The following is a 10,777-nucleotide window of genomic DNA, read 5'->3' as shown; positions in this document are numbered from 1 at the left end:
AAGCTGACACAAGGTGGCTGAATCACTTGGTCAGGGTCATACGTCTGGAAAGTAAAGGGGGCTGTATTCAGACCCAGCACGGCGTCTTTGGTACCTGTCTAGGAGAGGGACGGCTGAGTCATATGGTAAGTTTTATCTTGACCTTTATAAGGGGCTGCAAACTGATTTCCAGGGTTATTTACCATTTTACATCCCCACCAGGCACTGGCAGGAGGCACGGGCAGGGTGGCAGCATGGGTCAGAGGCAGGTGCTGTCTGTGGATTGGATGTTGTGTCCTAAAATGCATCTGAAAAATCCTAACGCTAATGTGATGGTATTTGGAGATGGAGTTTTGGGGACGTGATTAAGTGAGATTAGGTTAGGAGTGTGGGGCCCTCGTGTCCTTGTAAAAAGAGGACACAAGAGCTCTCTCGGTGTGCCTGCTCCAAGGAAAGCCATGTGAGGACAGGACCAGCAAGAGAGCCGCCCTCAGGGACTCGGCCATGCCTGCCTCCTGTCAGACCTCCAGGCCTCAGGACCCTGAGCAGTAATGTTGTTGTTGAAGCCTTAGAGCCCCTTGTGGAGAGTTCAGCAGGCGTGGACTTGTCCTTGGAGGAACTCACAGGTCTGCTCCCTTCTGAGGACTGAGATGAGTAAGGGCTGTCCAAGGCACTGTAAACACCCATTGTTCATCAACTGATGAGTGAGTCAAGAAAAGCTGATATGCATCCGGGCGATGGAATGCCCATCACTGCTACCATGAAAACACGAAGCTCAGTGGAAGAATTGCCAGTTACAAAAGACCACATATTGTATAATCCCATTTCTGTGAAACATCCAGAACACGCAAATCTGGAAAGACAGAGAGGAGATGGGTGGTTGCCAGAGACCTTCGCGGGCAGCGGAGGCATAGTTCCCCCCGTTGCGTGGGGCCGCTGTGCTTCCCAGGTCCTTGGTCGCTGCTCAAACGGTAGTCATTCTCCATGGGTTGCGCCTCCTAGCGGTTGGGGGGGGGGAGACACGGCAGCTCTGCTTCCGGGCAGATAGGGACCCAGCTTGCTGGAAATGTCAGTGGCTCTCTTCTCTTTTCCAATTTTAGTATATGTGCTGCCGAAGCGAGCACTCTCTTCTCTTTTCCAAAAGCCTCAGGAACCAGGGAACGTGGCCTTGGTGACCCAGACTCCAATTAGGAAAGCAGTGTTGGAGGCTGGAGCACAGGGGGCGCTGGTGAGAGTGTCTGGACAGCCCTGAGAATGGCCCCTGGGATCCATCGCTAAGCCATTCTCCAGCCCAGGGTTGTCTCCTGGTGCAGAGGGGCAGAGTGAGGAGTGCTCGGGAATTGCATTGTGCTGGAGACACTCCCTTCCCAATTACTGGACTTCTGAAGTTATTTAATGTGGGAAAAACCTCTGCACTGCTAACCTACCTCCAATTCAAAATAATCATGTTTATTGAAGTGTCATTTATGGGCAGTCGTGCTAAGAACAATCATCTCAATGGCAGTACGATTTACGTGCAACAGTGCACCCATTTTCAGTGGACAGTTGGATGAGTTTGATAGATTTATATAGCTGTGTAACCACCACTCCAGTAAAGATAGAGAATATGTCCATATTCTTGTATTTCTTACATTTCCATGTTCTTCTATTTCTACATATCCCTTTGCCACTAATCACCATCCCTTCAACCCCACACAGCTACTGACTGACCTGCTTTGTATTACTCTATATCCCCAGCGTTTCCTAAGAATGGGATGATACAACGTGTAACATTTTCCACCTGGTTTCTTTTGCTGGGCATAATGTTTTCGCTATTCACCCCTTTTACTGTGCATGTCAGTGCTTCATTCCCTTTCTGTTACTAAATAGTATTCCATTCTGTGGATATGCCACAATTTGTTTCTCTCTGCACACATCAGTGGACACTTGTAGTTTGGGGCTTTGATGCATAAACCTGTTTTGTGCAAGTCTCTGTGCGGTCACATGATTTCCTTTCTCCTGGGTAAATGCCTGGGAGTGGAGTTGCTGGATTGTGCAATGAGTGTCTATCTAGCTTTATAAGAAATTGCCGGACTCTTTTCCAAAGTTGTATTGTTTTGTATTCCTACCAGCAACGTGTGAAAGTTCCAGTGGCTCCACATCCTCACAAACACTCAATGTTGTCAGTCATACTAGTCTTAGCCATTCTGGGAGGCGGCGTATAGCAGTGTCTCACTGAAGTCTTAATTTGCATTCCCCTGATGACTAATGGTGTTGCACACCTTTTCAGGTGCTTATTGGCCATTTATATACCTTCTTTTGTGACCTGTCTGTTTAGATCTTTTGCCCACATTTTATTGGGTTATTTGCTTATTATTGAATTATAAGATGATATTCCAAAGGCAAGGAATGAAGTTATTCAGAATTTTCAGTGTGATGAGAGGGGTTCCTAGCTTCTCTTTCTCTCTGGGGGTCTGGCCAGGATAACGGGGGGGGGGGGGGGAGCGGCTTTGGTAAAGTAACTTAAGGTGCAGAAAGATTACTTTAGCATAAAAGCACTTAGGTGGAGGTTAACCCCAAACATTAGGACCCATGAGAGTCTGCCAGAGGACTAAACCATGGATTCCCTTGGACCGCTGCCCCAGAGAGACTGATGGGTAGGTCTGGGGGGTGGGGGGACCGAAGAATCTGTATTTCTAACAAGTTCCCAGTTGCCACCTAAGCTGCCTACCTAGGGACCACACTTTGAGTAGAACCTGAGAGATGACTGAGGCTGAAGTTAGACTGTGGTGACGGGCTCTTACTTTCCCTTCTTCTCCTCCAATTTGTAGTCTCTGTATCTTCCCCTTCCTCTGCCCATCCACTCCTCCCACCCTGCAGAGTAGCTGTATGGCACAGAATGATTGACAACCCACGCCATCAAGGTGGAGAGGATCGGGGGGGTCCAGGGGCCCCAGGGACCAAGGAAGAGAGGGAAAACATCAAGGCAGAGAGGTTCCCCAACTGACTTTGAGGGGGTAGACACAGCAGTCACCCTGAAGGTTGGGAACAGAAGTCATGAACTTGTTATACCTGACCTGGATTTTTTTTTTTTTTTTTGGTTGTGCTGGTGGTGGCGGGGGTGTTGTCTTCACTTGTGTTTAAATTCTTTTGAATGAGTTGTCAACATTTATAAATTGACAGTAACATAGGATCATATTTCTGGTTAATGGTTGCAACCAACTGTTCTAAATGTAAAGGGTATGGTTATGCTGTGAGGGATTCTGGCGTTTGGGTTTAAGATCTGTGAAAACATTTTGGGACACTGAGACCTGGAGAGACACCAAGAACCTTTTAGGGGCTGTACTTATAGGTGTCTGTGTGCACACATTTTTTCCCCCTCAGATGTATGTTTATTGGGCCAAAAAACAACCCTAACTGGAAACTTAACAGTAAAGACATTTTGATTTTGCAAGCAGCTGGTAAGAGGGAATTTACAAACTACAAAGAGTAAAATATAAATAAAGAAGCTAAAAAGAAGAAATGGAAAGGAAAGAACACCTACGGTTGCCAGTAACTTGAGACGGATGAAATAAGAAACGTTTTCGATTTCAGTTAGACCTTTAGAATTTTTCAGAGTGCTTAAATGAGGAAAAACAAGGAGGTGGAGTGAGTGTGGGAGAGGACACTGCCAAAGTGGATGAAGCTAAAAATTTAAATCCTTGTTTAACAATCCCAACAAATTGGTATTCAAAGTGTGCTATTAATAAAAATGCTCCTTTCAAAAAGATGGCTTGGTGTAAACCACTTTTTTCCCCTTTGTGCTTCCCTTGCTGTGCTCAGACCCTCAGGCCATAAAGCCTGGGTCCCAACTTCAGTTCTTGCTGTGTATTAGCTATGTGACCTTGGACAATTTACTAGATCTTTCTTTCTTTTTATGATTTTATTTATTTAATTAAGGTAGAGAGTGAGCACGAGTCGGGGGCAGAGGGAGCAGACCTCCCCCTGAGTGGGGAGCCTCCTGGGGGTGTCCATTCCAGGACCCCAGGACCATGACCTGAGTGGAAGGCAGATGCTTAACCAACTGAGCCACTCAAGTGCCCCTTACTAGATCTTTCTGAACCTCAGTTTCCTTTTCTGTAAGATGGGGATAATGAAAGCTACTTTTTGGGGAAACTGGACAAAGCTCAGCATTAGACCGTAGGTGAAACTCAAAAGGTCTTACAGGGACTGGAAAGATCTTGTAAAGGAGCAAGTGAGTCTCATGGAAACTGGGACTAACCAGAGCAAACACCTCTTTGAAGAGCCCACTGCTTGTGACCTCCAGCCTCTGGGAAAGTGGGCTCGGTCTGGCCCCAACTTTCCGTTGTTTCGAAGAGTTGCTGAATATCCCTTTGTTGGTGTGAAATCAGATTTTTGAGCGTTGACAATCAATTCACATTTTCCTAAAACAGCAACTCCACCAAACAGAACGGATTCTGCAGGACACACTTGGCCACCATCCTCAGGTTTGCATCACTTGCCTTAAAGAGGAACGGAATGAGACGGTTTCCATGCTGGAGAGACTTTTTCTTCCATTTCAGCTTTGGTGCAGGGCGCCATGCCGGATGCGAGCCAGGGTAATATCAGCTAACCCTACCCAGTGCCTGCTGTTCTGGGCTGTTCACCTAAAACTGTCCATGTGATACCCCCAACAACAACGCTTTTTCACTTGGGTCACAAAAGGGTTAAATAAACCAGGGGAAAGTCCATTTTCAGCAACATTTAAGCCACCCGGGATTAAAAACTGCAGGTAGGAGCCCACAGTTCCTTAGGAGACTTAGAGAGGCTCTGAGGGCCCAGTATCACGGCCTGTGATTTTCCTTTGAGGCCCCTTAGGACAGGGAGAAGGGTTCCCGGTAGAGGGACAGCAAGCGCGCATCCTCCTGGGGGCCGGCGGAGGACCCCTGTGTATCTGGGGATCAGCAACGTGAGTGATTGACTGAATGGGGAGGGAGGAACGTGCGAATGGGTCCTGCCCACCGAGAAACCCAACTGCAGAGACAACTAACTTTTCCTGGCAGAGGAGGGAGAGGGGGCGGTGGCGTTCCTCACCCGCAGGCTTGGCTCGAGAACCCTTTATGACTTCCTCCCAGGCCACGGCTCCCACCTCTAAGGGCAGAGCGCGCGCGCGCGCATGTGTGTGTATGTGTGTGGGGAGGACTTGGTGATCGAGGGTCACGCGCAGGTGGCTTTGCCGCGGTGGTGGCGGCGGTCGCAGAGGCGCCACCGCTGGAGGCAGAGGAGGAGGGAGGGCAGGCCCACCACCATCGCTGCGGGCAGGTAAGGTGGGCACCGCAGGGGCTGCGGGGAGGGGAAGGGGGCGGGCCGCCGCGGGTCTCGCCTCCCCAAGCCGCAGCCTGCCTTGGGTAAGAGGGTCGAAGGGGGCCATCTAGGGCGGGGAGGGGGACGCAGGACGCCGTCCGCGAGAATGGGGTTGCTGGAGCTTGAGGATGCGCTAGAACTGGGGGTGGGGCGACGACGGAATTGGACGGCCAGGAGAAGGCACGTGACCCATGGATCCCCTGGGTATGGGGGGGCGGGTCCCTGCAAGGGTGTGCGAATGGCTGCGTCTGCGCGCGGAAAACAGGTGGTCGCTGGGTGCTGGCGGTCCCTCGGGGTGCCCCGGCCCGTCACTGACCGCAGCAATGTCCCTGTTCCCCAGGCTGGCAGGGGGTGAACACTTCTCTGGGGGAGCCACAGGGTGTTGGGTGTGCGCCTAACCTGCGGTCCCGGGGATTGTCTTACCACTGTGCTGTGCTGAACGGATGGACCGTGGGGCCAACTGGAGACCCACCAGGGACACTCATGGTTGCTAGGCAGGATTGTGCGCCCAGTGTGGCCAGATCGGTCAAATTCTTCGGAAGCCAGAAAGTGAGACCTTTATGTAAAAATCACGTTTGGATTTTGGCAATTAACTTAAAAACACTTTTTATAATGAAAAGTTTTGAACATACATGAAAATCGGGAAACAAGTATAATACAAAATTTTTATTTTTAAAATACTATGTGAATCAAATAAAACATATTCACTGGCCACTTCTGGCTACTCAGTGCTCTGGTCTAAGCCTGGGCTATTCAAAGTGTGGTCCTGGACCAGCAGAATCAGCACCACTTGGGAGCAGAAATGCTGAATCCCAGGCCCCACCCCAGACCTAACTGAATGGAGAGGGTAACTAGTCTTACCCTCTCCAGGGTCTTACCTGAGCTCTTCTCTTTTATAAATCTTACAGGATTGTTTTGAAGTGAAATGAGTTAATGCAAGTAAGAGCGTTTGTGTATATTTTTATTGGTCAGGACTCTTTCAGTGAAAAGAGATAACTTAAACCAGTTTAGGCTAAATAAATACACAATTTAATAGTTCCAAGGCTTGTAAAAGACAAAAGGAGGATTTCAAGTATGGTTGGATCCAGGGGCTTAGATAATGTACTTGGAACTTGGTCTCTCTCTGTCTCAGAAAAGGCAGTAGGGGCAACAGGGGATGGCTCACCTGGACCAAAATTGTTACGATTGGGAGCATGTGGTTTACAAAAACAAAAAACCCCAAAAACTGAAAAACAAAAACAGAAAGTGGGAAATAAATTGTTGGCATGGAAGGACCAGATGTCTCTTAGTTGGAAACCATATTCATTGAATTCAGATCATTCATTAGTGATTTTGTGTGATCTCCCCAATGGACTTCAAGTTCATTGAGAGCTGTGGCTCTATCTTCCTCCTCTTTGTGTCCCCACACAGCAGATGTATTGCATTTCACATAATGATGCTCAGGAAGTACTGAATCAAATGTAATTGACTCAAGTAGAGATTCTGTCTCTGAGACACCAGCCTCAGGCAAGAAATCTCTCTCCCCCTCTGAGTTACAGTGGAAGTCACTGTTCTCAAGCTTGTAGTATAAAGAACATCACAGACTGACTTTGGATGCCTTTGTTTCTCTCACTGCCACCCCTCAATTCGAAGTCATTTTGTCCCTTTGCAGGTGCCAGGCAGCTAGGAAAATGGGCCCAGCATGAGACAATTTCAAACCATGCAGCATTTTATTATGCAAAGGTAAAAGGGTTTTTTCTCAGCGTGACCCCAGCCACAGTGCTACCTATGATTGTTACCTGAGTCAGGAAGGAAAACAGAAGACTTCAGTACTAGGTGTCAATCAAAGGGAGCTGCTAGGTCCCCATTTTGTTAGGGACGAAGATTCTTTTGAGAGGCAAAACTGTAATTTCCAGCAGCTAATAAGAGTCTTAAAAAGGCAAAAACAAAACCTAACAAAAAAGCTCCTTTAACCACCAAAACTCCCCAAACCAGAAACAACCCCCCAAGCTCCCAAACAAAAGAAAACGACCCCAGATCAAACAACACCCAACCAAATCAAACCAAACCAAAACAAAAATAGAACACAGAAATCTAGGAAGGTCTACAGAAGATTAGAATAGGGATACAATGCCTGGAACTGGATTTCTGTTCTGGTCCAACCTGAATGGGAGAGACAGTAGGGAGCATAAAACACGACCTGAGAGGGACCCAAAATTATTTCTCCTATGAATTCCATCATGAGAGATCTTAATGGGATAAGCTCCTATTATAAAGAGAGAGAGAGAGAGAAAAGGTGAACATATCAACCACTCACATCTTAGTCTGAATTAACTGCTTGTTGACAGCTGAGAGTTGCAAACTCAACTGTTTACAGGATCCAGGCATAACATGTCAACAAGTGAAATGGTCTGAGCATGGTGGGAATACGATGAGGTGGAGAACACATGTCCCAGCTACAGGGAGCAGTTATGACTCAGCTCTGGGCGATCATTACCATGAGAAATTATAGTCTCAGTGTTACTGTAATTTTTGAAACAGAACTTGGAAATCTAAATGTTTACATGAAATCTTTCAGTGTTTAAGAATATAAAAAAATATTTACCTGGCTTATCTACTAGTTCTTAACCTTTGATTATCACAACTTCCTTTGATAATCTGATCAAAGCGATAGAGCCTGGGAAATTTATTTTGTATACAATTTCCTAGAGCCTTCATCAGTTCCACTGTGTGCCTGTTGGTCCAAACTAACACTGCTCTGCTGGGTATACTTTCCAAGAGAGGATCTGATTGGCTGGATCTGCCATCATCAAATGTGCAGCACTTTTGTTGGACAGAGTTTCATTCATGGTCTCCCTCTCATGTTGTGACTGGTTGCCTTTAGCTTGAGCACTGATTCTGTGTCCAATCAGGTGTGGCCAGTTGCTGCAGGGCTGGATGTACCCAAGACATGGGCTCCAGCCCCCATAACTTTCAAGAACAAAGTATCTCAGGAGTTGCTTTTCTCAGAAGTAGCCATCGGGGCGCCTGGGTGGCTCAGTGGGTTAAAGCCTCTGCCTTTGCCTGGGGTCATGTTCCCAGTGTCCTGGGATGGAGCCCAGCATCGGGCTCTCTGCTTGGCAGGGAGCCTGCTTCCTCCTCCTCTCTTTCTCTCTCTCTGCCTGCCTCTCTGCCTACTTGTGATCTCTATCTGTCAAATAAATAAATAAAATATTTAAAAAAAAGCAGTAGCCATGGGCACCCAGATATTTGAATTTCATGGATTGCTCTCCAGGATGCCTCCTCACTGACATTTCTTGCATCCCTCCATTCTCTTTCCATTTAGAAAACTCCTTCCTTCCCTCCCTTTCATCTTTTTATAAGAAAAATCTGGTAAAGTAGTTACTTTTAGTTTTTATCATTTCAGTTAAAGATTTAGTCTATCAGAGTAATGCAAGTACACAGTTAAAAAGACAGATTATAACATTTATAACAAATTACTAGTTTCCTGTTCCTCTCCTAGTCTATCCCTAGAGACAACTATTTTCAACTCCCTTAGCCGATTCTTAGGGCACTTCCCCATCTTCATATTTCTATTCTTGCTTTTGTAGTTTTAGTTATTTCATTAACTCTCTCATTCACTCAATCAGTCGATTAATTAAATACATATACAGAAAACACCTACTATGGGCTAGGGCCCCGTGCTGCTATTGATAGAGGGATGAACAAAACTAGATTCAGTGCCTCCTTTATGGACTTCCTCACTAGTGGAGGGCCTGATCTGTGATTCCTCATAGAATCACACAATTATATGTAAAATGGCACCTGTAGTAAGCAAACCCAGGAAAGGAACATTGCACCATAAGAGCATAAAGGGGAATTTGATATGGTCAAGGAAATCAGCAAATGCTTCCCTGAAGGAAGTTGATTGAACTGAGATTTAAAAAGTGAGCAGACATAGCCCTGGGAGCAGGATGCCTGGGTGGCTCAGTTGGCTGGGCATCTACCTTCAGCGCAGGTCATGATCCTGGGGTCCTGGGATCATATCCTGCATTGGGCTACTTGCTCAGCTGGGAACCTGCTTCTTCCTCTGCCTGCCGTTCCCCCTGTTGGTGTGCATTCTCTCTATGTCTGACAAATGAATAAATAAAATCCTAAAAAAAAAAGTCCTGGGTGAGAGGCAAGGGAGGAAAGGACAAGCATTTCAGGTAGAGGGAACAGCATATGCAAAACCCAGTGGAGGGGAGGGAGTATTGTGGATATCAGAAGCCATTTCCCTGGACACTTAGAACTAAAATCTCTAAATGAACCTTCATAGTGGAGACTTAGAAGAGAGGCATTGTGTTTAAGATCTGGATCACGGGTTCAAATCTTCTTTCCCCAACTCATTAGCTGTTTGCCCTCAGATAAGACACCTAACTTCTGAGTCTTAGTTTTCTTATCTGAAAAAATGCTGTTCCTAAAATGTAGAGGGTTTGGCGATGAGCACAAAATGACATAATTCTTGTAAAGTTTTGCTCAGTGCCTGTCAAACGATAAGTGGTCAAAAATGCTCACTGATATTATCACTGTATCATTTTTTTCCTTTACTATATAAATATCAGCTGATGGGCACATCTCAGCTGAATCCTGAGGTTGTGAAGGCTAGCAAAGTCTGGGGGACAAACAAAGCTTGGGTTCGAGCTAGTGACCATGTCTGATGTCTTCAGATCACAGCGGAGAGAGAGCACATGGGGTTTGAAAGTCACCCTGAGCTTGGTGTTTTCCTGGTCTGCAGCCATTAGCTCTGATTACATGAAGTGCTTTAGAGTTGTGTGGAATCTCTCTTTTGCTCCCTATTAGGACTGTCTGGGCAGGAGGCAGAGAATGGATGCTTTGGGGGCAGGCATGCCTAGAATGCACTGTAAGACTGTGCCGACATGCCCAAGGCTCATAATCCTGGGAGTCTAGCCTTCAGCCAGAGGGTTGTGCTGGTCATTGTCTTTCTGTTTTTGACCTTGTCCCTGATCTTGGCAGACACTCTGAGCCCAGGTGACAGGTTGTTTATAGTTTGTTACAACAATGATGATAATATAATGCAGGAAGACTAGCATCTCTCTTTTTCCGCTTCCTACTTCTGCCTCTCCCTCTGTCTCTCTTCCTCTCTCTGCTCCATTCTATCTCTGTCTGTAGTTTGTCTTCCTGTGTGTCTCTGCTTCTGTCTGTCTTCCATTATTATTATTAATTTTTTTTATCTGTTTGCCTCTCCCTCTGTCTCTCTTCCTCTCTCTGCTCCATTCTATCTCTGTCTGTAGTTTGTCTTCCTGTGTGTCTCTGCTTCTGTCTGTCTTCCATTGTTATTATTAATTTTTTTTATCTGTTTGCCTCTCTCTGTGTCTCTTTGCTGTCCTTGTCTCAATCTCTTGTCTTTATTTCTCTCTGCTCATCCCTCCATTTCTCTCTGGATGTACCATTAAATTGTTTCTCTTGATCTCTCGGTCTCTTTCAGCCTCCCTTGCCCACCCTCCCACATCTCTCC

General features: G+C 46.5%; 1 protein-coding gene across 1 annotated transcript in view; it reads left to right on the top strand.

Annotated features, from left to right (window-relative positions):
* Positions 1-5,096: 5,096 nt before the first annotated feature.
* Positions 5,097-10,777, top strand: part of RPH3A (rabphilin 3A) — a 266,407-nt gene continuing 260,726 nt past the window's right edge. Inside the window, exon 1 of the mRNA XM_046026041.1 lies at positions 5,097-5,259. The gene's annotated coding sequence lies outside the window, so the exon portion shown is untranslated. The remainder of the gene's footprint in view (positions 5,260-10,777) is intronic.

The sequence above is a fragment of the Meles meles genome, chromosome 12 (assembly GCF_922984935.1).
Source record: "Meles meles chromosome 12, mMelMel3.1 paternal haplotype, whole genome shotgun sequence".
NCBI lineage: Eukaryota > Metazoa > Chordata > Mammalia > Carnivora > Mustelidae > Meles > Meles meles.
Note: the sequence above shows the minus strand (reverse complement) of the source record. Positions and strands in the feature narration are given on the sequence as shown.